The sequence below is a fragment of the Vombatus ursinus genome, unplaced genomic scaffold, assembly GCF_900497805.2.
Source record: "Vombatus ursinus unplaced genomic scaffold, bare-nosed wombat genome assembly UNPS02014926.1, whole genome shotgun sequence".
NCBI lineage: Eukaryota > Metazoa > Chordata > Mammalia > Diprotodontia > Vombatidae > Vombatus > Vombatus ursinus.
The window spans coordinates 2,148,501-2,175,819 of NW_020954704.1; the positions used below are offsets into that span (position 1 = coordinate 2,148,501).

General features: G+C 40.9%; 1 protein-coding gene across 1 annotated transcript in view; it reads right to left on the reverse strand.

Moving 5' to 3' along the window:
• PLEKHH1 (pleckstrin homology, MyTH4 and FERM domain containing H1) overlaps positions 1-5,023 on the reverse strand; it is a 66,259-nt gene extending 61,236 nt beyond the window's left edge. Inside the window, exon 1 of the mRNA XM_027843684.1 lies at positions 4,760-5,023. The gene's annotated coding sequence lies outside the window, so the exon portion shown is untranslated. The remainder of the gene's footprint in view (positions 1-4,759) is intronic.
• Between the last annotated feature and the right edge of the window lie 22,296 nt (positions 5,024-27,319).

Below are 27,319 nucleotides of genomic sequence, written 5' to 3' on the forward strand. Positions count from 1 at the left end.
TTGCCCAGGCATGTGGTGTGAATTAAAGGTTTTTGAAACAGATTAGGAGTGAGTGGAGTTGCCAGCCACTGAATCCCTGAGGCTCTTCCAACAGAACCAAGTGGGATGGATGAATAACAATTATGAAGCAGGGTGTCTAGGAAGTCACAGTAAAGTTCAGCTTCACCAGCAGAGTCACCTTGCACTAACACCTTTCCATCGACACCATGGCAGAAGTTTATTTGCAAGAACCAGGCGACAAGCAACACTTTTCATGTTTATGATGTTTTTAGCTCTGTTGATATTTATAAAATGAAGATGCTTAAAGTCCTTTCCTTCTCCAAATCCAGTCATCTTGTTTAATCCACATGCCACTCCTGTGATGTAGGCAAAGCAAGCATTGTCATTCCCAGGTGAGTTGACCAAGGCATAGAGAGAATAGGTAGTTTGCCTAAAGTCACACTGCTAGGCAGTGGCAGAGCTGGGGAATCCAGTTCTTCTGATTCTCAGTCCAATCCTGTCCTGTACAGATAAAAGCCAGAGAAGGACCCGCTTTGGAGTATTTTAAGGCCTCGAATCCCAGAAGGGCATAACTAGGCCTCTTGTGACAATTCCAAGGGCTATTCCCAAATAGGGAGCGAGGGAGAAGGAGATTATCTCAAAAACCCGAGGTCCTTGGACCTATTCCAGGTAGGCTACAGAATTAACTTCAGATCCATTGTACAAACTTTTGGATCCATAAACTACAGATCTCCGCCCCCTCCCCCCCTTTTTCCTTCGGAGAGAAAACAATAAATACTCCCTGAGAAAACCAGATGTGAGACTTGAATCTAGGTCCTTTGACTCCAGGAACAATTTTAAGTAACCTCTGGCAACTATATGTTCTTAAACTAGCTCCCAAAATCATAAATTTAGATACCATCTAGTCCAACCACCTTATTTTACAAGGAAACCAAGTCCCAGGGAGGTGAGGTGACTTAGGTCAGAATCAGAAGTTGAATCTAGTTCTTTCTCCACATGTAGGGTTCCTTCCGTCCTGCTGCCTATCACCAATTTATGGACTCGGGACTTCAGAGAATCATACTAAAGGACCCCATTATGGACAGTTTTTAGGTGGTCTTTTCCTCAGAAGACTTATCACTGTCACTACCTGCTTTCTCTTGAATCCAAGGACCACTTATGTCTCTGTTTCTTAAATTATGGCACCATCCTTAAATGTAGTTGTCCTCAACATCATTATCCAGAACAGGAACTGGAGTTGATTCATCCCTTCCAGTTTTGGGGAAACAAAGTGAATAGAACTATATCCTTCTAGGGTTGTTGCTCAGTCATGTCTGACTCTTCATGACCCCATATGGGGTTTTCTTGGCAAAGATACTGGATTGGTTTGCCATTTCTTTCTCCAGCTCATTTTACAGATGAGGAAACTGAGGCAAACAGGGTCAAATGACATACTCAGGGTCACACAGCTAGCAAAGTGTCTGAGGTCAAATTTGAACTCAGGTCTTCCTGGTTCCAGGTCCAGCATTCCATCCACTGCACCACCTAGCTGCCCTTTATAATCCAGTAGTGATAATTATAATAGTAATAATAAGGATGTACACATCTATGCATTTTAAGGTTTGCAAAATACCATCCTCACAATAACTCTGTCAATTTGGTTGTCTTAGTACTTCTAACAGATTGCAGAGATGGAAACTTAAATCTAGACTGTTGATTGTGACCTGTCTAAAATCATAAAGCAAGTAAGAGGCAGACTTTAGAGATCATTTCCAATTACTCCATTTTGAAGATGAGGAAAATGAGGTTCAGAGAGATTTACTGGTTCCTGGGAGTCATAGGATCTGGGTTCAAATCCCACATTTGATGCTTACAAGTTGCACGGTTTGGGTGGATCATTTATCTCCCTGGGGGTCAGTTTTCTTATCTGTAAAATGAAGGGTTTGGACTAGATGACCTAGTCCCTTTTGGCCCTGTATCTATGATCCTAGCGAATGGATCACTTTGTGGATTGAATAGGAAGTGGCTGAATGAGGATTTGAACTCAGGCATCCTGCCTTCAAGTCTGGGCACATGGAATAAGCACAGGTGGCAAACAAAAAACTATTTAAACAGGGTGCAAATTAAGGTAGTATTCTTAACCTGCTTAAATGCTGAGAGGACACAGAGACACCATAGTCCCAACAGTGGATAGAATGCTGGATTTACAGCCTCAGTTTCTTCATCTGTAAAAAAGAAGAGCATTGTACTAGATGGCTTCTAAGGTCCTTTCCAGCTAGGCAGCTTGGTGGTTCAATGGATAAAGCATGGGACCTGGAGTCAGGAAGATAACAGTTCAGATCCTGTCTCAGACGCTTACTAGCTGTGTGATCCTGCTCAAGGACTTAAACTCTCTCCTCTGTTTCCTCGTCCTAGATGGCCTATAAATTTCCTTCCAGCTCTAAATCTATGATTCTGTGATTAATTAGTGGGCCCAGATAATGGTCCACCTGCTGCAACCTCTCCCAGATGGGCAGCAACCAAGAAAAAGGACCAGTGATCTTGTGAACAGTTTAAAATTTGATTCTGGCCTCAGACATGGTCTAGCTGTGTGACCTTGGGCAAGTCACTTCACCTGTTTGCCTCAGTTTCGTCACCTGTAAAATAGGGATGATAATAATAGCACTCACCTCCCAGGGTGGTTGTGAGGATCAAATGAGATAATAATTGTAAATTGCTTGGCACAATGCCTGACACATAGTAAATGTTATATAAATGTTAGCTATTTATTAGTATTATTTCCTCCAGGTCTGAAGAAGCTGACAGTCTAGCAGGAAAACAAATACACAGTAGCAGAATCTAGAAGATAAACACACAGAGGTGAGAGAAATATGTACCTGGGGAAAATACTATGGGGTCTGAGGTTGGAAGGTGTCCTGTTTCCACCAAGGAATTAAGGCTATGTCTCAGAGATTGGCGATTCGTGGAGGAGAAGGGACAAGAAAAATTCTCTGCCATAATCACAGGATGATAGATTTGGAGCTGAAATGATAATAATAGCTAACATTTATATAGCACTTTAAGGTTTGCAAAGCACTTTATAGATGTTAACTCGTTTGATCCTCACAAAAACCAGGTGAAGTAGGTGCTAATATCTCTCTTTAACAGAAGAAGAAACAGAGGCAGAAAAAGGTTGAACGACTTGCCTAGGGTCACACAGCTATGTGTCCCAAGCAGAATTTGAATGAAGGTTCTTCCTGACTTCCAGGTCCCCTGCTGAATCTATTGTACCACCTAGTTGCTAAGGGAAAAGGACCTTAGATTCTGCCTAGTCTAATGCTTTTTTGGGGGGGGGGGTAGATGAGAAAACTGAGGCTTACAAAGTTTAAATGACTTGTCCCAAATCACACCGAGAATCCTTATGGGCCGAGGCTAAATTTGAACCCAAGACCTGCCATTCCAAATCCAGCAGCATGCTTTCACCTGACCATTCTTCCTCATCCACAAGAAAATTAGACAGCAGGTGCCCCTCTCAATTCTAGGGCCTTCCCTCTGTTAATTCTTTTCTGTTTATCCTGTACATAGTTTGCTTTGTATATATTTGTTTGCATGTTGTATTCCCCATTAGAATGCAAGCTTCTTGACGGCAGGGACTGTCATTCCCTCCTTTTTGTATTCCCAGCACTTATCTCACTGTCTGGCACTTAGTAGGTGCTTGATCAATGTTTACTAATTGATTGTGGAAGAGTGGCACCTCCCCCCCCCCCGGGCAACAATTCAACCAGGTCAGAATTCTCACTGAGAAAATAAAGCCAAATTCTCCACCAAAGCAGACATCCTTCTAACTCTCCCATTGGAGAGAAGTCACCAGAAGTCACACCAAAAGAAGGCTAGAAGAGCAAGCTGGAAATACGAATCTATCCTGCATACGGTTTACCCTCAGGTTTTGTAGGACAGAGAGACGTCTGGTCAGAGCAAAACTGTGCCAGAAGCTCCCTTTGATTCTCTCATGAAACCCACCTGCAGAGTGTGTGTGAGAATTTTGTGAGCACCTAAAAAGCGAAGTAATTGAAGAAAGCAGGCTGGGAAACGTCTACTCCGCGGAAGTGTCGGTCTCCCAAATAGTCCCTTACTATTCTTTACTGGGCCTAACAAGAATCAAAGTTGAATCTCCCCACCTATCAGGTTCCCGAATCACTCTATTGTCCAACCTGTTTCCCATATGCTTTGCTTACAAAGTTACACCTTGATTGGTTCCTGTTTCCTTGGGAGAAACACAGAAGTAACAGGTTTACAACATAGGATTGCGTGGGAGTGGGGGTGGAGGATGGTAATTGGGAGAGCGGGCAGGAGTGGGGGAAGGGCCCACGGGCTGGAAAGGAACAAGGGCTGCGTTATAGAAGTCTGCACCCCCGAGGCACTCTTTGCTCCGCGAATTTGGATAGAGTGAATCCCAAAGTCAAGTTTCTTCCTTGAAACACTTGTCCATGCTCTTCCCCCCCCCCCCCCCCCATCCATTAAAAAGAGACAAAACACAGTCTATTCACCTTCGGAAGCCCCAACGAAGCTCCTACAGATACTCCCAAAGAGGGGAGGAGCCTGATTTCAGGTGGAAGACACCTGCTCAGTTATCTTATGACCTGCGTTGCTAAAGGGGTGCCCATCCCTTCCGCTGATCTGTCGGCCAGTATACGACCCGCACTCTCGAATCTCTCCCCGGCCGTGATTCTCCCCTGCCCTCTGAGGTTAAGAAGAGAGTGGATGGGCGAGCTTACCCGCTCTCTCCCTTCAGGAAACTTACCGGCTTAAAAGAGGCACACAGAGCAGAGAATCAACCTTGGAGCCAGGCTGCCGCAGACCTTGTGCCGGGCTTGTACCGCTCATAAACTGCATGCACCCTTCCCTACTTCTGCTCCTTTCTCCAGCCAGTGGTGGGGTGAGGACCCCCAAGTGAAAGAGAGGTAGCAGAGTGTTACCCCAGGACTAAGTTCACAGTGGCAAAAAGTGTATTTTTTTTCTCCATTCAACACTTTCCCATTCTCCGTCTCCTCCCCCTCAGCCTCTCTTGCTCCCTCTCTCCTCTTAAACCCTCTCCCATTCCTTAAAGGGAGAGCTCTTGGCCAGCCCTTGGAAAGAAGCACAGGAAGTGATCTCAGCAAACACCAACTTTTTAACTCTTTGTACCACTAGGCATGTGGGGGACAGGGGTGGGGGGACAAGGTAGGGAGTAAGACAGAGGGTAACAAGAGAGTGGGTGGATGACTCCCTAGAACTCACGTACTCATGATAATATAGGGAGGCACGACCTCAAGCTACATAAGCATCCTGAGGAGCCCTAGGAACTTTGTTTACTCTCAGTGATTCATTACCCATGGAAGATGAGAGGCAAGGCTAGCCCACCTTGGAAAGCAACTTAATATTTATCTGGTGCTCTACCTTTATTTTTTGCACTTTGGGTCAGGGACAGGGAGAGTAGTAACATCTTGGTGCATCTGGAAACCCAACCTTCTAGACCGGCTTCTAGAGGAATATAAAGTTTAAATCTAGAAGGGACCTTAAAGATAATCTAATCCATCTGTATATTTTTATAATTAACCATGCATTAATAATTAAGTAATTCATAATTTGACAAAATAATTTTAATAATTATCATTATTATGACAATAATAATTTAAGGACGAAAAGTATAGAGATCCTGCCTCTGAATCAGAAAGATCTAGTTTCAAGTTCAGACTCTTGACACATCCTGGCTTTCCTATAGTGGGCAAATCACTTGATTTCTTAGTGCCGGAGGCAACTTTCTAATACAGCTCCCAACCAGATACTAAAGAAATCATAGGTTCAATTAAAAAAAAAAAAGACTCACACATAGGGCCAGGGAGGCGCATATGTGAGAATTATATCTACAGGGATTTCACTATGGAGTAAAATCATGAGTTCCCTTGGAAACTTCTCCTTCACATATTTATATGAAGGGCTTGTACTTGGAGATGATGAAGAAACCCCCTTACTGGCCACTAAGTAGTAAATGCTGCTGAGTCAGTAGACTTTTAAAAGGGAGTGACTCACCCTCTATCACTCTCTTTTCTTCCCTTGTGCAGATCATATCAAGACTCTTCAAGCTTATGCCTGGGAGAGTGGGGGAGTGTTGTGAGGACAAGAGGGAAGAAGGCTGGTGTCCTTCCCCCATCTTAAGAGAAATTGTGAGTTTTGAGCATATCACAGGTAAAGCACATGTATGAGCTTGGGGAAACCTGGACCTTGGGTCTCCAGCTGCCTCTTTTTAAAACTTTCTTTTCTGAGTATAGGTGACCAAACATGGGTCCTCAGTTGCACATTTGTAATCTTGGAAGCAACCTTTTGAGTTTGGGAGGTTGAAGATCCTGGATCGTATTATGAACATTATGAAGGACAGGACAAGAAGCTACTAGTATTAATTGAAAACTTGTTTGGGGCTGACCAGTGGCAAGGGAAAGTTTCTACCTGGTAGAGGATGACCTCCAGAAAGGGGAGGGGCTCAGTGCCTGGAGGAAATCTTTAGAAAGGTCAGAGCTGCGGGAAATGTAAAATGCCTATTCAGTGGCTCTGCAAACTGCTTCATATTCTGATGTTTAAGTTTCAACCTTCCAAGAGCATATAATAGTAGCTATAAATTTATGTAACCTACAAGTATCCTGTTAGTCTCTGTCAGTGCACACTTGTGAATCTTTTTACTTAGCATTTCTTTTGGGTAGAAGAAATAAAGTTGCCCCATAACTGATTCACATTATATGTCCCTTGCTACTTTATATCTTATATAAGAATATATTTTATATTATTGTAATTATCTATATTTATATTATTTTATCTTTATATTTTATAGATGAGCCAAATCTAAGCTTTAAGTATTTTCCATGGGGCTCCAAGGTATGGCCAAAGAGTGTGGGAAAAGTAACCTAACCCCTCTCATTAGAGGCTAGCCTTACCTATGATTAAAACAAGTACTTAGGTTCAGAGGTCAGAAAGGCCCATTAATAATAATAACTAGTATTTACATAGCACTTACTGTTATATGCCAGGTTTCACATAGTGAAGTGCTTTACAAATATTATCTCATTTGATCCTCACAACAACTCTGGAGGGTAGGTGCTATTATTATCTCCATTTTACATATTTTACCTGAGGCAAACAGAGGCTAAGTGATTTGCCCAGGGTCACACAGCTAGTAAGGGGCTGAAACTGGATTTGAACTCAGGTCTTACTGACCCCAGACCCAGTGCTCTATCCACTGCACCACCTAGCTATCTCTTTAGTGGAAGGGAAAAAGGTATAGCCCCCCAGCTCCTGGGGCTAGTAGCAAATTGCTTTTTTTTTTTTTGACATACAAATGGGCAAAGTGGGATTCAGAAAAGTGAAATAATTTGCCCAAGGTCACAGAGCCAGGATTGAAACTCACATCTTCTGACTCTACCTCCAGTGTGCTTTGGTTTTCTAGCCAGCTTTGTAGAGGTCACAGGATGATAGCCTTGGGGATGGAAGTGAACTCAGAGGGTATATCATTTAATTCCTTCATTTTACAGAAGGAAAGCTTAATGTCTTGCTCATCATCGGGGTCCTCTGACTCTAAATCCAACATTCATTCTTCAACACTCCCCAGCACAACCTCACATGAGAACATGAAGCAGGCACTGGGAGTCATTTGTTCAGGTAACAAGGGAAGTCTCCCGAGTTGTTAGGCTTCCCTGCTCCTCAAATTCTAGGTTTACTTCTTTATATCTCTGAGAAAAATATAAGCTCCTTGAGGGCAAGGAGAGTTTTTCACTGTTGTCTTTGTAGACCCTATATATGCCTTCTGCGTAACAGGTACTTAATAAGGGCTTGTTTAATTTAATTGACTTTATTAAGTGCCTAAAATTTGAGAGATGTTAGACAACATATGTGGCTCAGGCAGTCTTTGGGTCCTTTTGTTCACCTAGCACAGTTTTAACCTAATACTATCCTCAACATAATGATATCCTCATAGGCAGCATAGTATAGTGGATAATGTTCTAGACATGGAGTCAGAAAGACCAGGGTTCAAATCCTGCTTCAGATACTTACTATCCATGTGGTCCTGGCAAGGCATTTCATCTCTCTGGGCCTCAATTTCCTTATACATAAAATAAGACATCTGGACTTAATTATCTCCATGATCTCTTCCAGCCCTATAACTATCATCAATATTTGTTTTTGTTCAGTCATTTCAGTCCCGTCTGACTTCTTGGGATCCCATTTGGGTTTTATTGGCGCTGATACTACAGTGGTTTACCATTTCCTTCTCCAGTTCATTTTTACAGATGAGGAGACTGAGGCAAACTGTGCTCAGGATCACACAGCTAGTTAATGTCTGAGACCAGATCTGAACTCCCAGTACTCTACCCACTGGGCCACCTAGCTTTCCTCACTGTATTCACTCTAAGTACAACCTGGTAAAGAGCTTGCTCTGAACTTATCTAGCTGAACCAAAGTCAACTAAGTCCCATACTTTAAAACTTTTCACATTGATAGAATCTTCCAGAGCTTGTGATCCACTAGACTATTCTTCAAGAACTCAAGGTCCCAATGAATTCACTCTTGAACATGTATCCCAAGGAGGCAAAAGGGAGAACCAAAGTTCTGCTATGTATCAGAACATTCATAGAGGTAAGAGTTAAAAGGAGACAGATTTTGGCTCAGTAGAAGGAAAAACCTAACTGGAGCTGTCCAAAAAGTGGAATCAAAATGTCAGCTCTAGAGGAGACCTTAAGAGAGCTAGTCCTATCTTCTCTTTTTTATTTCTTTCTTTTTTTTTTTTTTGGTTAGGCAATTGGGTTTAAGTGACTTGCCCAGGGTCACACAGCTAGTAAGTGTCAAGTGTTTGGTCTGAGGCCGGCTTTGAACTCAGGTCCTCCTGATTTCAGGTCTGGTGCTCTATCCACTGCGCAGCCTAGCTGCCCCCTATCTTCTCTTTTTACAGACGAGGAAATGGAGGCCCAGAGAAGCTATGATGGTGGCAGAGCAGAGATTCCTGTGGAGTTCTTACTCTAAGTACAGTGTGCTTACCCTCTAGCATGCTGTCTTCAAATACAAATATTATCCCCATTTTATAGTTGAAGAAACTGAAATTCAGAAAAATAAAGTGATTTGACCAGCAGTGGGCAGGGAGGAGGGTGCAACACATAGCTAGTGAAGGTCAGATTTGAGATTTGAACCCAGGTTTTCTGACTCCAAGAAAGCGGTGCTCTTTCCTCTATAACATATGTCTTCCTACGAACTATTTTGGAGAGTAGTGAATTCCTTGTCTTCAGAGGTCTTCAAGCAGATGCTTATCAGGGATGTTGTGGGCAAAATACAGCCTACTAATAACATTTAGATCACATGACTGCGGAAGCTTTTTTTCAACTTGAAGATTTTCTATATTGTGCAAAAGAGAGGGAGCCCCAAAATAAATGAGAAGCAGAAGGGTACTAAGATGTTCGGAGAAAAGCAGGGGTAGATGAGCATCACTTTTGCCAGCTGCCTCCCATGCCCAGTACACTCTTCCTTCATGCTTTTTGTCAAAATACAGATTTCTTGGGCAGCTTCCAGAAGCATTGTTCACCTTACTGAAAAAATCCACTCTGCTCCTACACTCCCACACACACCCTTCCCTTCTTCCTAGGGCAAAGGAGTGTTCTCTACAGACAAGTCTTGATTAGAGAAACTAAGAGAAGAATAAGTTCTTTCCCCTCCCCTTCCCCAGAGTAGAAAGAGTGACTCTTAGAGACTCAAACTCTGTCAGTTTATTGACACATTACTGTTAATCATTCTTTCCAGTGGCTGGGGGAGTTAATAACCTAGTCATAGGAAACTTGGAGAGTGGGTCAGGAATGGGAATGTAGAGAGCAGAGCAATCCCATTTTTGTGCTAGGGGTTATTCCACCAAATCTTCTAAGCCAAAGCCTAACCCCCTCCACCCTACCCCAGCTACTCAACCCTGGCAGCCTTTCAAAGGTTCTGATCCTTTATCTAGTTCTCTGTTTCCCACCTTTCTGATTCCATTTTCCCTCCCCCATTATTATAGAGTTGCTCTGCTCCCATGAAGCATGACTCTAGGAACATTCCTCAGCCACTGAACTTTCCATAAAGCCCCAGAAAGAAGGAAACCCTGTGCACTCCTAGGCTCTAATCACCAATGATTTAGCTCTTCTGATGCTGAGGTTTTTATTTTCTTGTTTTCTTGACCTCTCCCTCTCTTTAGAGCACCTTCAGGCTGCATGACCCTGGGCATAATTTCTCAGGGCCCCCAAAAGACTCTAAGTTGCAAAGCAGATGCTTTGCTGTGTGGGCAAAGGAAGTTTCCACATCAGAAGTTTCTTACCCTGGTGAAACCACAGATCTAGAAAAAAAATAGCCTTTAGTTTTTGGAATTGTGGGGAATTGTTCCATGCTGTGACCTAGGGTCACAGTGAAAGGTGATGGGGATAGACATGGAAGTTCATGGTGAAATCCAAACTGTGAGGAAGCTCTTAAAATGGCCCAGCCCTTGATTCTCTGGGTAATCTTGGATAAGCTAATTCCCTGCTTTATGCCTCAATTTGTCCTGTCAAACTGTCATATTGATTTCTGCTCTGGAGCCACATTGGCAGTCTGGGTGGTTACTGGGGGGTGAGAGTAGAGAGGTGGTATGGATTATGGAGGAGCAGAGTGAAAGCAAAGAGAAACTTTAGGACTCAAATGTTGGGTTAGGGTCGGGGCAGAGAAGACCACTCAAGACTGCTACTTCAGGAAAAACCCCAGACAGGTTTCATTTCAGTCTCAAATCTCTCATCATTTCCTCCATGGCCTTGCCAAGTTATGCCAAGCCTTGCCTCCATACCCTTTCCTTCACCCACCTAAGCCTTGGAACCATGTTCTGAGAGGAACCATGTTGTCCCAGTTCTGGAACAATGATCAAATCAACTCTGCCATTGTTACTAGATGGAGTGTATTGATCTAATCCCCTAAAACTCCATTTGCCATCTCTGCAACTTTCTGGACCAAAGTGCCTCTCTGGTCACCACTCCATGTGCCATGTAAACTCCTTGAAGGCAGGTGCTTTTGCATTTGTATCACAAACACTTAGCATAGGAAGCAGTTAATAAATTCTTTTTCATTCATTCATTTGTTACTCATTTATTTATTCAAGACAACCAAAGAAAAGCTTTGCATTTTACTGAAACTGTGCTCCTCAGAATTCCAAAACCTGGTGGCTAATTTTTTTGATTTCTTTGGTGTAAGAAACTTCTGGAGAGTGCCCATACAGATCAGCCTCTGCCCAGCAACTTAAGGTCTTTGGGGGAGGTGGGGTGCCCTGAGAGATTGTGTGCAACCATCAGGTGATGGAGGCAGGTCTTGAACTCAGGTCTTCCTGACTCTAAGGTTGGTTCTCTATTTCTATAAGCCTCCATAATGCCACACTACCTTAATATATTTTGTAATTCAATGGGTCTGTGATCTCACCAAGAAATAGACTTCCACTGGTGCAAATTGTAGCCCATCTCTGCCATTTCATCGTGTGGAGTTTCTGTCTGTCTTCCCATAAATCCTTCATGGAGGATCTACTGAATGAGTTAGAGGCCTTCTTGTAGGTCCACTAGCATTTCTTGGGTAGGAGTGCTATGATCCAGTATCCATCTCTTATCCCTCACCTTTGCTACATAACCAACTGGGCAATATAATACTGCCTCCCTGTATTCACATAAGCCATCCTTTATACCTAGAATGCACCTTCCTCATTTCCACTTCCCCAAATCCTCATCTTCTTTCTAGGCTCAAAGGAGGTCCTTGTTGTTGTTTAGTTGTGTCCAACACTTGGTGACCCCATTTGGAATTTTCTTGGCAAAGATACCAGACTGATTTACTATTTCTTTCTCCCATTCATTTTACAGATGAGAAAATGGAGGCAAACAGGGTTAAGTGACTTGCCCAGGGTCACATATGTCTGAGGCTGGGTTTAAATTCAGGTCTTCCTGACTCCAGGGTGGGGCTGTAATCACTGCTCCACCTAGCTGCCCATTTCAATCATTAGCACTTCCCAAATTACTCTGGATGCTTATTGAGTTGAATTGAACTTAACTGAACCAAATGTATTCCTTAATGAGCTGTTTCATGATGTTTGAAAGGTTTTTAGTGGAGAAGGTGCAAGAAAGTGAATGATATACCATATGATCTTGAAGTTTATACTTCAAGGACTTCAACACACAGGCTTTAGTCTTAAACACAGACTTCACTCTTGGAAAGGCTTACTCTTAAACAACTGGACCTGGAGTTGGCAAGAATGGAGTTAAAATCTTACTTTAGACACTTATTAGCTGTATGACCCTAGGCAAGTCACTTAGCCTCTCTCACCTCAGTTTCCTCATCTGTAAAACAGGGATTCTACTAGCACTTGCCTTGCTGGGTTGTTGTTGTGAGGATCAAATGAGACAACAGAAGGAAAGCATTTGCAAATCTTACAGAGCTTTGTAAATGTTGTTGTTATTCAGTGAAAAAGGATATGGAAGCTTCCAGAGACAGGCTGTGGCACTGTTCCTGACTATGCATCCTACCCTGTGATTTCGCTGAGCAGAGGCTGAGTCAGACCTATTGAGGTCCCAAACCTCATCATGTTTGGCGTATTCACTTGTGGAAGCATGCATATTTACTGAATAACTACCGCACACTTAAGAGCTGTGGGATATACAAAGATGAATGAGACCCTTGTTTCCATTGGGTAGTGATTTAAGGTTTATAAAATGAGAGCAAATGAGATAGTGTACATAAAGTGCTTTGTAAACCTTAAAGTGCTCTATTTGAGTCGTTTTTCAGTCACATCTGACTCTCCATGACTCCATTTGGGGTTTTCTTGGCAAAAATACTGCAGTGGTTTGCCATTTTCTTTTCCAGCTCATTTTACAGATGAGGAAACTGAGACAAACAGGGTTTTAACAGCTACAATTACTATTAATGTTATTTTCAAATTGTTATTATTATTATGGTAGCTAAGTGGTACAGTGGATAGAATGTGGGAATTGGAGTCAGTTTGAATCCTGCCTTGGACACTTTTTACTAGCTGTGCAACCCTGTGAAAATCATTTAACTTCTATGTGCTTAGGTTTCCATATCTGTAAAATGGGGATGATAATAGCACCTGCCTCACAGGGTTGTTTCAAGGATCAAATGAGTTAACATGTATAAAGTGCTTAGCAAACCTTAAAGCACTTACAAATGCTAGCTATTATGATAACTATTGTTATATTTTTATAATAGCCATTAACAATTATTGCAATTGTTATTATTGTTAATGACCCTGTGAGAGAACTAGACTCCCATTTCACACAGACTAGTTTATTAATGTTCAGCACTGGGATTCCAAAGAGGTGGTTGGCACCAGAATCTCAGGACAGACCTGAAGTGGGGAGAGTGAATGGAAATGCAGATTCTGGTATGGTATAGAAAGGTTCATTGTACAGGATTGGGAGCTAAAGTGAGAAGAGACCTGAAACCAAAGTATGAAATGGGAATGAATGAGAGAAGGAGGGAGGGGAAGGGGACACACTAGGAGCTGAGTAACAGAACTTTTCTGGATGAAGGGAAAAGCACAATGGGAAAGGAGGAGGGCCTAGGAGAGGAGGGATATACAGAGAAGGGAGTATCAGCTGGTATGCCATATATCATCTTCTCACATACCACAGTGCTCTTTCAGATAACAACAACTCCAGAGAAGAACACAAGGTAGAATTGATGTAATTGTAACATATATCACAACAAACTCATCTGTCCGGCACAGCTGGTGTTGGGTCAGGGGCAAGGGGAGGTCAAGCAGAGGAGGAGCTTAGTGGAACGAGGAGAAGGGTGCATTTGTATGTGGGGGTGGTGGGAGGGCATGGTTGAAAACGAAGGACTAATAAGTCATTGAAGTGGAGCTCCCTAGTCCATTTCAAGACATAAGGAGGTACCAACCAGAGGGTCAAGTGAAGTAGAGGTCCACAATTAATGGGTAGGTTACCACTGAGTAGCACTTTTAGGAGAAAATCCCAAGGCAGGGCTAGAGGACGTGTGAATCTGCACCTGGTCCCAGGGGGTGCTGGAGCTCACATTGGTTTCAGGCCTCCTGGCGTTGGTGCCCAGCCATCCTGGCACTTAGTTGCTGCTCATGTGACTCCCAATGCTCCAAGGCATGCATGGCTGGACCCAGTCTTCCTGTGTAGTGAGCTGAGGCTCCGTATTGTGTCTCTATTCTGACAAGCTAGGCGCTTGGTTCTAGGTTCAAGTCCCTGATGTCGGCTTGTGACTTCACCCTATTCTTAGCGCTGGCTGTTCTAGATACATTTACAAAGGCTCCGCAACTGCCCATGTGGCCATTGTATATAAAGAGTCTGGGGTTCAAAATGCTAAATGTTGGAGGGGCAGTGTTGGTATAACTGTAAATTGTTCCAACCGTTCTCAAAAACATCTTGGAACTATAGTATCCTGGTAAAGTCATTACCTGTGCATACTATGAGCCAGCAATATCACTGCTAGGCCAAATGTCAATGATAGAGGAAAAGGTTTCATGTACACCAAAATATTTATACTTACATTTATTTTGCAGTAGCAAAAAAGTGGAAACAAAGTTGGTGCCCATCAGTTAACAAATGGCTGAATGAATTATGGCATATGGATGTTGTGGAATGTGATTTGGCTGTAAAGAACTGAATAGAATTTATGTGAATCAATGCAAAGCAAATGAAACCAAGAGAACAATGTACACAATGCCCACAATAATGTAAAAGAAAAGAACATTGAAACACATCAAAACTCTTATCTATGCGGTGAAAAATCTTGATTTGGGGGGATTTTTTGTGAGATCCAACTCCCTTCTCTTGGCAGGAAGATGGTGGACTTTTAGTACAGAGTGAAGCATAAGTTATCAAGACATTAAATCAATCAATTTTGAAATATTAAATAAAATATTTTCAGAGGCTACAACAATATATTTAAAGGTTATGTGCTATGACCAAGTTGAATTAATACTAGTTAATACTAGGTTCAATATTAGGAAAATTATAAACTTAAGAGACCATATTGAATAATGAAAATAATAAAAATAACAATTATATCAATAAATGATGAATAATTTTTGGATAAAATACAACACCCCTTTATATTAAAAACATTAAAACACATTGGAATAAATTACTTATTTTTTGACATAGTAAATAATATCAATTTTAAACCAAGAGCTAGCATTATCTGTAATGGAGAACACTAGAGCATTTTCCCAAAAAGATCAGGGATAAAGCAAGAATGCTCATTGTTACTACTGTTATTTGACATTAGACAAGAGAAAGAAAGTAAGGGAATAAGCACAGGTAAAGAGGAAACAAAATTACTTTTTGCAGATGACATAAAGGACTTAATTAGATAGTAATTGCTTGTAGTTAAGTCCTGCCAATATAGTAAAAATTACAATATTACCTAATATATATGTATATATACATATCTATATCCCCATTTCAATTATACTTCCAAAGAAAATTCAAAGGCTCTAACTACTGCTGTAAGGCCTCTCTTTTTGATAAAAATTGCTGGGGAATAGGGAAGGCAGTGTGGCAGAAATTAGTTTTAGACCAACATGTCACACTGTATACCAAGGTAAGTTTCAAATGGACACACAACATAGATGTAAAGCATCATATTATAGACAAATCAGAAGAGTAGGAAAGAAAATGCTTCTTAGAACTATGTTTAGGGGAAGGATTAATAACCAAACAAGAGAAGGAGAGGATTGTCATAGGTGATAAAATGGACATTTTTGATTACGTAAAATTGAAAAGTTTTTACAGAAAAAAAAAACATTGCTGTTAATATTACAAGAGGAATAGGCAACTGGGGGAAAAACACCTTTGCAGCAAATTTCACTGATAATGGTCTGACATCCAAGATACTTAGGGAATTGATACAATTGTATAAGAACAAGAGGCTCTTCTGAAAAGAAGAAAGTTAGGCTATCAATAATCACATAAGACAGTGTTCCAAATCACTTATAATAGCAGAAAAGCAAATTAAAACAACTCTGAAGTTCTACTTCCTACCTATCAGATTGTCAGACAAAAAAAAAAAAAGAAAATGACACTTGTTGGGGCTGAAAGATGGGGAAAGGATTTTGTTTTTGTTTTTAAAGAATTTCAGACTTTAAAGAGGTGGGTACAATCAATAGCATAAGCCAAAGTCTTCTATTCTGAGATGCCCATAGAGATCTGATAGCCTGCCTCTGTCCTTCCATCTGTTCTGTAAATTGGCCCTCCTTTGAATTTCTGCTTTCACATCTTTCCTCATTGGAAAGAATTCCACTAATTCTTTCTAGTTCAGCTAATTAAGTCCTGGCTGGAGTTGGATACACTCTTTCCCTATTGCTGCTGCTGAGCTCTAGAAGTCCTCCTTTCAGACTATCTCATGAAGAAGGGAAGAGAATGGAATAAGCATTTATGTAGCACCTACTTTTGCCAGGCACTGTGCAAATAGTTTTTCATTTGATCCTCACAGCAACTCTGCAAGGTAGATGCTTTTATTATTCTCATTTTACAGTTGAGGAAACTGAGGCAAACAGATTAAGTTACTTGCCCAGGGTCACACAGCTAGTAAGTATCTGAGGCCAGATTTGAAATATGATGCACTCAAGTGCTCTATCCATTGCACTACCTAGCTCCCCAGAAGACTGTGTATATGCCTTCATATATGTATATATAACATCACATTTATACATAATCAATTATATATTAATTATATTTAATATATTTATATTAACATTTTATTTACAAAATATTAGGTTATATTTTAAGATAGGCTTATTCATACTGATCATAGATTCAAAGAAATTTTTAAAATTTACTGATTATTCCTTGACAAAGAAGGAAAAGAGTTCCTCTGAACACTGCCTTTTTGTCAACCACAACCCTGAGAAGAGTTTGTGTGTCACCTCCCAGTGGTCCAATAAGGGAACTACATAGATCAGACCCTGAGTGAAGTTTGTTTAATCCACATAGGTTCCTGTAAATACCCTTGGCTATTAGCCCAGGTGGCCTAAAAGACAGTAGCTCCTATGATTTTTTTTTACCTTGACATGTTGCTGTCTTTTTCTTCTAATTGCAATCTACCTGACGCTGTTGCAAACATCTCTTTTCTAATGACCAGTTTCAAGATATTTTAATGGCAAAAAACTATAGCAAGATGGTCTTTTTCTCATGGTATCCAGGAACAGTCTACCTGTAATCGGGTACCATAGTTGAAATCTCTAACACCACTGAACATTGTCCAGAATGGCCTCTACTTTTCTATAGCTGGCTCTGATTTGAACTCATTCGGGTCCAAAACATCTATATTGATCTTCCCAGAGTCTGTCTGGAATGCTGAATACATGTCTTCTACACTTCAGTGAGTCTTGGGAATTTGGTCTCAACTAAGAAAATTGAATTGTAATAAAACTTAGCATACTGCATAGTCTTCACTGTCCAAACCATCTCAATATTAGGGTCATTGCCACAGCCTTCTGCTGGGAAAGAAAGTACATCAGCTTCAGACACCAGGCCTGCTGGGATGACAGCTGTTCCAGCTCTCCATTGCCATCACCACCACATCTCGGCATGTCCTTTCAAGAACTCCCAGGCATGACTCAAGTTTTACTTCTAGTTAAAAAAAAGTATTAGTCTCAAATTGCTCTCAGAGCTGAAAAAGAATCTTTGTTCCTCTGATAAATCCGAGGATGCCAGACAATTCTCAAACCCCTATTACACTTTACTCTTAATTTTTGTTTTTTGCATTATTATCACTATCTTCCTTCATCACGCCAGAATATTTAAAACATGCCCCACCAACAAATAAGCATAGTGAAGCAAAACAGTTTACAAATTGACACGGTAGAGAGAGTGATTGACACAACAGATAGAGTGCCAAGCCTGGAGTCAGGAAGATTCATCTATGTTCAGTAGCCAACTCTTTTTTTTTTTTCTAGGCAATAGGGTTAAGTGACTTGTCCAGGGTCACACAGCTAGTAAATGTCAATGTCAAGTGTCCGGTCTGAGATCGGATTTGAACTCAGGTCCTCCTGACTCCAGGGCCGGTGCTCCATCCACTGCACCACCTAGCTGCCCCAGTATCTAACTCTTCATGACCCCATTTTCCCTTTTTCTGGGCAAAGATACTGGAGTGGTTTGAAGAAGTAAATCTTCTCCAACTCATTTTATAGATGAGGAAACTGAGGCAAACAGATTTAAGTGACTTGCCCGGAGTAATACAACTAGTGAGTGTCTGAGGCCAGATTTGAACTTAGGAAGATGAGTCTTCCTGATTCCAAGTTTGGTGCTCTGTCCCTTGCTCCACCTAACTGCCTATGTAGAAGGTTGGTGGTAGCGAGAGTCTTTCCTCTATAGGAGCAGGAACAAATGAAGATAGGCAGGCTGCCCTTGAGGCAGCCTAGTACAGGGCAATCCCACCAACTCTGTGCCTTGCCTTAGCTTTGCATCTAGCAAGGAGAAAAATGCTCTCTGCCTCTCAAACCTCCCTTACTGTAAGGACACTTCTTTGCCCTGTAGTAGGAATGACTTGAAGTCAGATGGGTCTAGGGTTCTCAGTCACAAGATTGAATATGAGTCTAGGAGCTGGCACTGAATTTTTATGGGACCTCAAGAAACTCCTACTCTCACTCTTCCTTATGACTTTGTATATCTGCAAAATGGAAGTAGAAACTTCATGGTTGTCATCAACCTGGAATAGGGATTTTCAGTCTTATAATCAGAAGGCTACTATAGTTAAAATACGAGAGTGGGGTTGAAATCCACCTCTATTTAGCCTGATATATTACTTGAGTGAGAACACAATCAATAAATAAAAAGAAATTAGACTAAATGTGAAAAATCTTTGAGAGTCACTTGATGAAGTGAGATGATGTCAGACAAGTGGTCTGTTCCAATCGGCTGTGGGATCTTTTTCTATTCTCTGAATCCTCTATAAAAATGTTAAGTTAGCTGGAATAGAAGCTCTTCCAGAAATTGGAGCTTATGTTTTTCCAGAACATCTCTGAGAAGGAATCACTTGGGAAAAGAAGGACAGTCTTTGGCCTTGTCTCCTGCCCTCCCCCTTTTGACCACAGAAGGATCTTGCTAGCTTTGAAAGATCTGGAGTATGTCAGACCCCCTCATCTTCCTATTGGTATACTAACACTGTACCCCAAGAAGAAGCAGCTTTCAGTTATGTCCTAAATGGCATCCAGCTGGTGGAAATGTCCAAATCATTGGGAACCAAAGACAAATAGAATTCACACTTCTGCACGGAGCCCAAGAAAGAGGTTACATCATGCCTGAAGGGAATTCATGAGTACCCTAAAAATGGGAGAAAAGGACTTCTAGTAACCAAAGGCTATGAGTTACATGTGCTTTCTAAGTTTAGACCCACTCTCCCTTGGACTAGTACGTAAAATGGTACACAGATTTTAGGTGGTGGGATTTTTTGTATTATTGTACCACCTTAGGATATATATTCTCTTTAAACACTTCTTAAAGGTAGGCTATCTGAAACGATAATCTTGGGGTCATCAATGATGAGGACATGAGTCAATGATATTAAAAGAAGTAAGCCCTGACCCCTAGAGCCCTAAAGGAAAGATGTAGATAGTTTAGTTCTGGCAACTGGTCAGTTGGAATGGGAGCTGGGATGAAGATACCTCAGATTTATACAGGCTACTCAAATCACAGCTTTGCTAGTGTTAGAACCACTGAGCTAAAGGATTTTATTAACAATGCATATACAGGAACCAACCAGTCAGTCCGAGCAATCCAGGAGAACAAGATTCCTTAGTCAATAGTCAATAGTGAAGGAGGATAAAAATGGTCTCTTCTTTCTGTCATTACCACAAAAGAAAACAAATGGAGAAGGAAAGATTTACATTATACAAGGTGAAAAAGAGGAGAGAGAATGAGAGTACAAAAGAGAGAGAGAACATATGAAAGAGAGAGGGCTGAGGGCAGGGAATGTGAAAGATCAAATGGTCAACAAACATTTATTAAGTGCCTACTGTCTGCCAGTGATAGGTGCTGGGGAAAAAAAGCAAAGATGAAACATACCTTTATCTTAAGAAATTTATATTCTATCATGAGACACAACATGTATACATAATGTTGTTGTTCAGTCGTGTCTGACTCTTCATGACTCCATTTGGGGTTTCTTGGCAAAGATACCGGAGTGGTTTTGTCACTTCTTTCTCCAGCTCATTTTACAAATGAGGAAACTGAGGCAAATGGGGTTAAGTGAGTTGCCTAGGGTCATACAGCTAGTAAATGTCTGAGGCCAGATTTGAACTCAGAAAGATGAGTCTTCCTGACTCCAGGCCTGGCACTCTATCCACTGTACCACCATGTATACATAGAAGTACATACAAAATAAATATAAGCTTATTTTGTAGAAGGGGCACTAGTAGCTGGGGGTAGGAGGAATCAAGAAAGGCCTCACAAATAAGGTAGTACTTGAGCTGAACCTTGAAGTCAATTAGGATTCCTAGAGTCAAAGGTGGAAAGGAAATGTATCACAGGTATGTGGGCTAGCCTGTGCAAAAGCATCGTGACAGGAGATGTAATGAAGGACAACCAATCTGATTGGATTGTAGAGTGCATCAAGGGAAGTAATATATAATAAACCTGGCTCCTAGGTTGGAGCCAGGCTGCGAAGGTTTTTAAGTGACCAACAGACGGGTTTACTTGTGATCACAGAGGAAATGAGGAGCCATTGGAGTTCATTGTGCAGGGGAGATAGGAATATCATTTTGGTGCCTATGCAGATGGACGGGAGAGGGGAAAGAGGCTTAGGGAAGAAGTAGAAAGCAGCAATCCCTGAAAACACAAACTGATGTTAGAAGACAGAAGGAAGAACTTCCTGACCAAAACAGACATAATATACTTGAACAAGGTGATAGGGAATCTTGGCATCTCTTTCCTTAGGCTATTATAGAAATACCCGTTTCTATAATCATTTTACAGATTAGGAAACTGAGGCAAATGGGGGTAAGTGAGTTGCCCGGGATTGCAGAACTAGTAAATGTCTGAGGCCAGATCTGAACTCAGGAAAAGGAGTCTTCCTGACTCCAGGCCTGGCACTCTATCCATGGCACCACCATGTTTACATGGAAGTACATGCACAATAAATATAAGCTTATTTTGTAGAAGAGGCACTAGCAGCTGAGTGGAAGGTAATTATCCCCCCTGGAAGTAGGGTAATGGACAAAAAGATTTTTGGATGATCCTAGCAATCCTATGATTTCACAGCTTTTATATTTTGGATTTATAGACTTTCAGAGAAACAACTTAATTTAAAAAAAGAGAAAAAAAGGTTTTTTTTTTTTTTAGATGAAGAGCACTGAATTAAGAATCAAACTCTTAGATTTGTTCTCACTTGTACCACTAAGCTGTATGACCTTGGTCAAGTCACTTCATTTCTCCGGGCCTCAGTGTCCTCAGCTGTAAAAAGGGGGTTGGAGCAAATGGCCTCCAACGTCCCTTCTAGGACTAATTCTATCATCCCATGATCTTATGATTAGCTAAACTCTCTACATTGCCTTCCAGCTCAAACATTCTATGGTTCCTCCATTTTATTGTGAGGGTCAAACATATCCATTCATCAGCCTGCCCTATGTTGACTTATCCATAGGGATGCCAAAGACAGGATTGAGAGACAGAGACAGACAGAGACAGACAGAGGCAGAAACAGAGACACAGAGACAAGGAGTGCCGGAGACAGGGACAGACAGAGACAGACAGAGACAGACAGAGGCAGAAACTGAGACACAGAGACAAGGAGTGCTGGAGACAGGGACAGAGGGAGAGACAGAGGCAGACTTATGAAAGGAAAGAACTGTTCTACGGTTGTGCTCAAGTTTCCGGGTTTTTGAGAATGTGTCTGAGTCTGTGTGTGTGTGTGTGTGTGTGTGTGTGTGTGTGTGTGTGTGTGTGTTGTTTTTTTCTCCATTTTGGACAAGGCTCAGAAGCAGATATTTTGATTCTACCTGGTTGTCATGTTATGTTCAGGCACTGACCCAGAGATCCTGGAAAGGCCAGAGATTGTCTCTTGGCACCATCTAGTGGCTGAAATAACTTGCATTTTCACTCCACAGCCCAAATAAGAGTTGTGGCCCAATGAAAGGCTGGGACAAGTATTCTTTCAGCTCTGTCCTTAACTCACCAAGTTCCTTGTCTGTGCTTTTCCTTCTCATTCCTTCCCATGTAATTTTTTAAAATTATTTAAAAAATTTTAATAAATATATTTTATTATGAACTTAACTGTCATCAACAAACATGGCTAGTTCTATATATAAGACAGAAAAAGAGGGTTGCATATGAAACCATGAGTGTACCATATATGGCTTTAAGTATATACCAATTTTAGATTAATAGTTCCAACACTATTCTTTTTGTTTGTGATGTCTTCAGGACTTCTGCTTCCTTATGGGCATGTTTCATTGGCATTCTTTTGTTTTTCTTCTTTCTCTCTCTTTTTTTTTTGTATCATTATCACTCTCCCCAAACTCCCCATAATATTCCCCCTCACCTCCCCAATAAAAGCCCTCACTTGTAACAAATAAGTGTAATCAAGCAGATTTATATTGTGCTAATTGTGTTAGGAAATGTGTGTCCTTCTGTACCAATAGTCCATTATCTCTCCACCAAGAGATAACGAGAAGCATGTCTCGTCATCAGTCTTCTGGAATTGTGATTGATCATTGCATTGATCAGAGTACTTAAGCCTTTCCATCTTGTTTTTCTTTGCCTTATTGTAGTTGTTATTATGTTATTATGCCCACTTCATTCTGCATCAGTTCATAATAGTCTTTCCAAGTTTCTCCAAATCTGTTTCCTTCTTTGTCATTTCTTATGGCACAGTGATATTCTTTTACATTCATATGCCTTAATTTATTCATCTACTCATTTTATGGGCACCCACTTTGTTTCTGTTTTTTTGGCATAACAAAAAGTGCCACTATACATATTTTTGTACATATGGGTCCTTTCCCACTGTCTTTGATCTCTTTGGGGTTATAGTAGCAGTATTGCCAGTTGAAAGGATTTGGACAGTTAGTGATTTTGGGAGGTACGATTCAAAATTACTTTCCAGAATGGTTGGACCACTTCCCAGTGCATTGTTATGTCCTTTGTAATCTTCCAAATATACCATTCTGATCATGTCGTTTCTCTACTGAAAAGCTTTTAGCAACTTTCCATTGGCTAACAAAGTATAAACTCATTATTCAAGGCCTTCGCTAATAGAATGCAAACTCTCTGAGGGCAGGGTTCATTCCATTTTTTTTTTTTTGGTCTTTGTATCCCCATTGAGCCTGACACATAAAAGGCTCTTAGTAAAAGCTTGTTGAATGAATGAATGAATGAATGAATGAATGAATGAATGAATGGTTGAACAGAAGAATGGTTTCCTGGCCAAGGCCAACTAGAATAGTGAAGGGTCTGATATCTTGTCATATGAGCATTGGTTGGAGGAATTGGGCGTATTTAGCCTGGGGAAGAGAACTCAGGGAGACTCACTAGCTGGCTTCAAGTACTTGAAGGGCTATCACCCAATTCAGGAATTAGACTTGTACTACTAGGCATCAGAAGTTAGAATTAGGAGAAATGATTGAAAACTGAAAGGGGAGAATTTAATAATAACATTAACTAATGATAATAATAATAATAGTAGTAGCAATAATAACTAGTATTTCTATAGCACTTCAATGTTTGCAAAGTACTTTATAAATATTATATATTTTTTTTATTGTGAGCATTATTTGATACTCACAACAACCCTGACAGCTAGGAGCTATTATCATTCCTATTTTTACAGAGGAGGAAACTGAGGCAAACAGATATTAAGTGACTTCAGGGTCACACAGCCAGTAAGTATCTAAAGCAGGATTTAACTCGGGTCTTCCTGACTTTAAGTTCAATGTTCTCTTCATGGTTCTGATGCAGTTTGGGGTTGCTGAGAACTCTGAAAAGGATGAATCTGCCTGGAAAGAATTCAAGCACTCAAGCCTTCTTTCAGTCAAAGTAGTGAGGTTTATTATGATGCTAATAGAGTGGGCTAGATGAATTTGTGCCTTGATGGGGGTGAGATTGATACTTATATAAAAAAAAAGACAGTGAGAAGATATGGATGGGATTAAGGAGTGGTAAATAGCTTGGGGTGGCCAGTGGCCAGTGAAAGGAGTTAAGTGGTCTGGGGTGGGCCTAAGAGCCACAGGGAAAGAACTGTTGAGTATCTAGGTGGGCTGGGATGGGCCAGATGTCTCAGGCGAGATGCCAGTGATGGAGGCTACTGAAATGTATGGGAAAATTCAGGGTTCAGGTCTCATCACCCCATCAGTTCCATGAAAAAACAAAAACAAAAACAAAAAACAAACTTCTTAACAAATAAAGCTGTCCAAAAATGGAAATAATTTGACTCAAGGTGTAGTGGATTCTTCTCTCTTTGAAGTTTTCAAGGGAACGCTTCATCTCCTGAGAAGTACATGCTCTCCCACTGACTGCATGCTAGATTGCTTATCTGGGGTAGCCTGATCCTGGCAACAGAAACATGCCAGCTGAGGAAAGGAGATCATCCTTATGTGGAGTCAGTGACCCACAAGACAGTCATTACTGGAAATCAACCTCATTGTAGGAAATAAAGTCCAGTTAATAAGCAAGCAAACCTACATACATCATTTTGAATCAGAAGTATGCCTAGATCTTTTCACTAGTTCTAATTCACTAGTTCTGAGGGCAGAACAACTGGAAGCTCCTCTCTGACCCTCTGTTTGAGGAGGGCATTCAGGGGATTCATCTTGTCATTTCCCACCCAGAAGATTTCCTATATTTCATGTTTTCCAGAAATTCAGTGTTCTGCAAGAGGAAATCCAACTCTGTAGCTCCCACCTCCTCAGATCATTAACCACCAGGCTACAGGATTTCACCATGCCCCAGAGGGGCACACACACACACACACACACACACACACACACACACAGACTCAGACACATTCTCAAAAACCCGGAAACTTGAGCACAACTGTAGAACAGTTATTTCCTTTCATAAGTCTGTCTCTGTCTCTCCCTCTGTCCCTGTCTTTGGCACTCTTTGTCTCTATGTCTCTGTTTCTGTCTCTCTCTGTCTTCCCCTACTTCTTTTTAAGTGTCATCTTTTCCCTATCAGGTTGTGAGATCCTTGAGGGCAGGGACTGTCTTAAGCCTTTCTTTGTATTACCAGTGCTTAGCACAGAACTTGGCACCTAGTAGGTGTTTAATAAATGTTTGTGGATTGATTCTGACACTAGGAAGGCTGATATAAGCACATACAGAGAGGGAGAGACAGGAAAGGGAAAAGTTTAAAATGATATGCTTAATCTGCTGGAAAAGCTTTGTGCCTTCACCATAACTCACTTGTGATTTGACTTTTAATTATCTATGAGCCATGGAAAAAAGGACTTTTTGTGACATTTAGACACCTAGGTAACACAGTGGATAGAGAGCTGGTCCTAGAGTCAGAAAGACCCGAGTTCAAATCCAGCCTCTGATATTTACTAGCTGTGTGACCCTGAGCAAATCATTTTTTCTATGTCTATTTCAATTTCCTCAACTGTAAAGTGGGGATCATAATAGCACCTATTTCACAGGTTTGTTGTGAGGATCAAATGAGATAATATTTGTAAAGCTCTAAAATGGGACTTGATATATAGTAGGTACTTAATAAATATTTATTCCTTTTTTCTCGTGGAAAGTATCTGTGTTACATTTTTTTTTGAAGGAACCCATGGAAAGAGGTGGAGTGATGATGTCAGAGTGGGAGTCAGCATTTTTCACCCAGCTCACCCAACACAGCTCTTCCACAACCATCTAGAAAACACCAGACTGAATTCTGATCAAGAAAGCCAAGAAAAAAATCACAATGAGTCATTTTTTGGAATATAGATAGAGAGGGCTGCAGGTGGGGGCTGGCCAGGAGGAGCTCAGAGCAGGAACAGCCGCAGTAGCAGATGAGACAGCAGTGGGGAGCATTCTAGTGCTGAGGGATAGCAAAGAGTCAAGAATAAACTTCAGGGCAGAAAATACCAGAGCATAAAGAAATCCCAAGGGGCCCTTGAACCAGAGCTGGGAGCAGAAATGGATGGCAGCTCTGTCACCCATTACCTAGTTCCAGGTCACAGTTTCAGAGCAGAGAGGAGTGCTTGTGAACAAGAGAGGTTCTAGCTGTGTATGGAACAACGAATGAGTTTCAAAAACTTAGCTGTCTGACTCAGCCCAAGAGTGGGGCATGGGTGGGGTGGGGGACTCAGTTCTAACCTTTAACCTCTTACATAAGCTGAATTAGAAGAATTAGGCAGTTGTTCAGTCACTTTGAACCTGCAGAACTTCCAAGTGGGTTACAATGACTGACTCTAGCAACAGTCTACTATATCTCAACCACACACAATCCAACAGACACAAACCTGGGTCAGGAACTTGCAGAGCTCTGACTAGGAGGACAGTGAATAGACTTCTCTCTGTATCACACCACTTCAGAAGAACCCAAAACTTGCAGGCCCTCAGATTGAGGTGTGAAAACAGCAGAAGTATGTAAAAAGGCAAAAGCTCAGGTCAGACAACACCCCTCCCTCAGAATTGAACAAAGTCCAACACAGACATAAAGTCCAATCAAGAAGTAGGCTGAGAGAATGAACAAACAAAAGAACCTAAACATAAAAAACTACTGGTGGTAGGGAAGCTTAAGACGTAAATACAAAAGAGAATGATTTGAAAACATCTACAATCAAAGCCTCAAAGAAAAATCCAGATTGGACACAAGCCCAACAAGAATTCTTAGAAAAGCTTTTTTGAAAAAGATATAAAAAAGAGCAAAAAAAAAGATTTTTAAAAACCAAATAAGAACTATAGAGAAAAAGGGGAAAAGAAATGAATCTATGCAAGAAAGTTATAAAAGAGAATTAATAATTTTGTGAAAAAAATACTGAAGAAAATAACTCCTTAAAAATTAGAATTGGCCAAATGGAAGCCAATGATTCCATGAAATATCAAGAAATAAGAAAACAAAATCAAAAGAATGAAAAATTAGAAGAAAATGTAAACTATCTCATAGAAAAAAAAAACAAAAACAAGTGACTTGGAAAATAGATCAAGCAGAGATCATTTAAGAATCATTGGACTACCTGAAAGTCATGAACAAAAAGAAGCCTAGACATAATATTTCAAGAGATTATAAAGAAAAACTATATAGAGAACTAAGTTAAATTTATAAGAATACAAGTCATTCCCCAATTGATAAATGGTCAAAGGATATGAGTTTCAAAAACTTAGCTCTTTTCAGATGAAGAAATG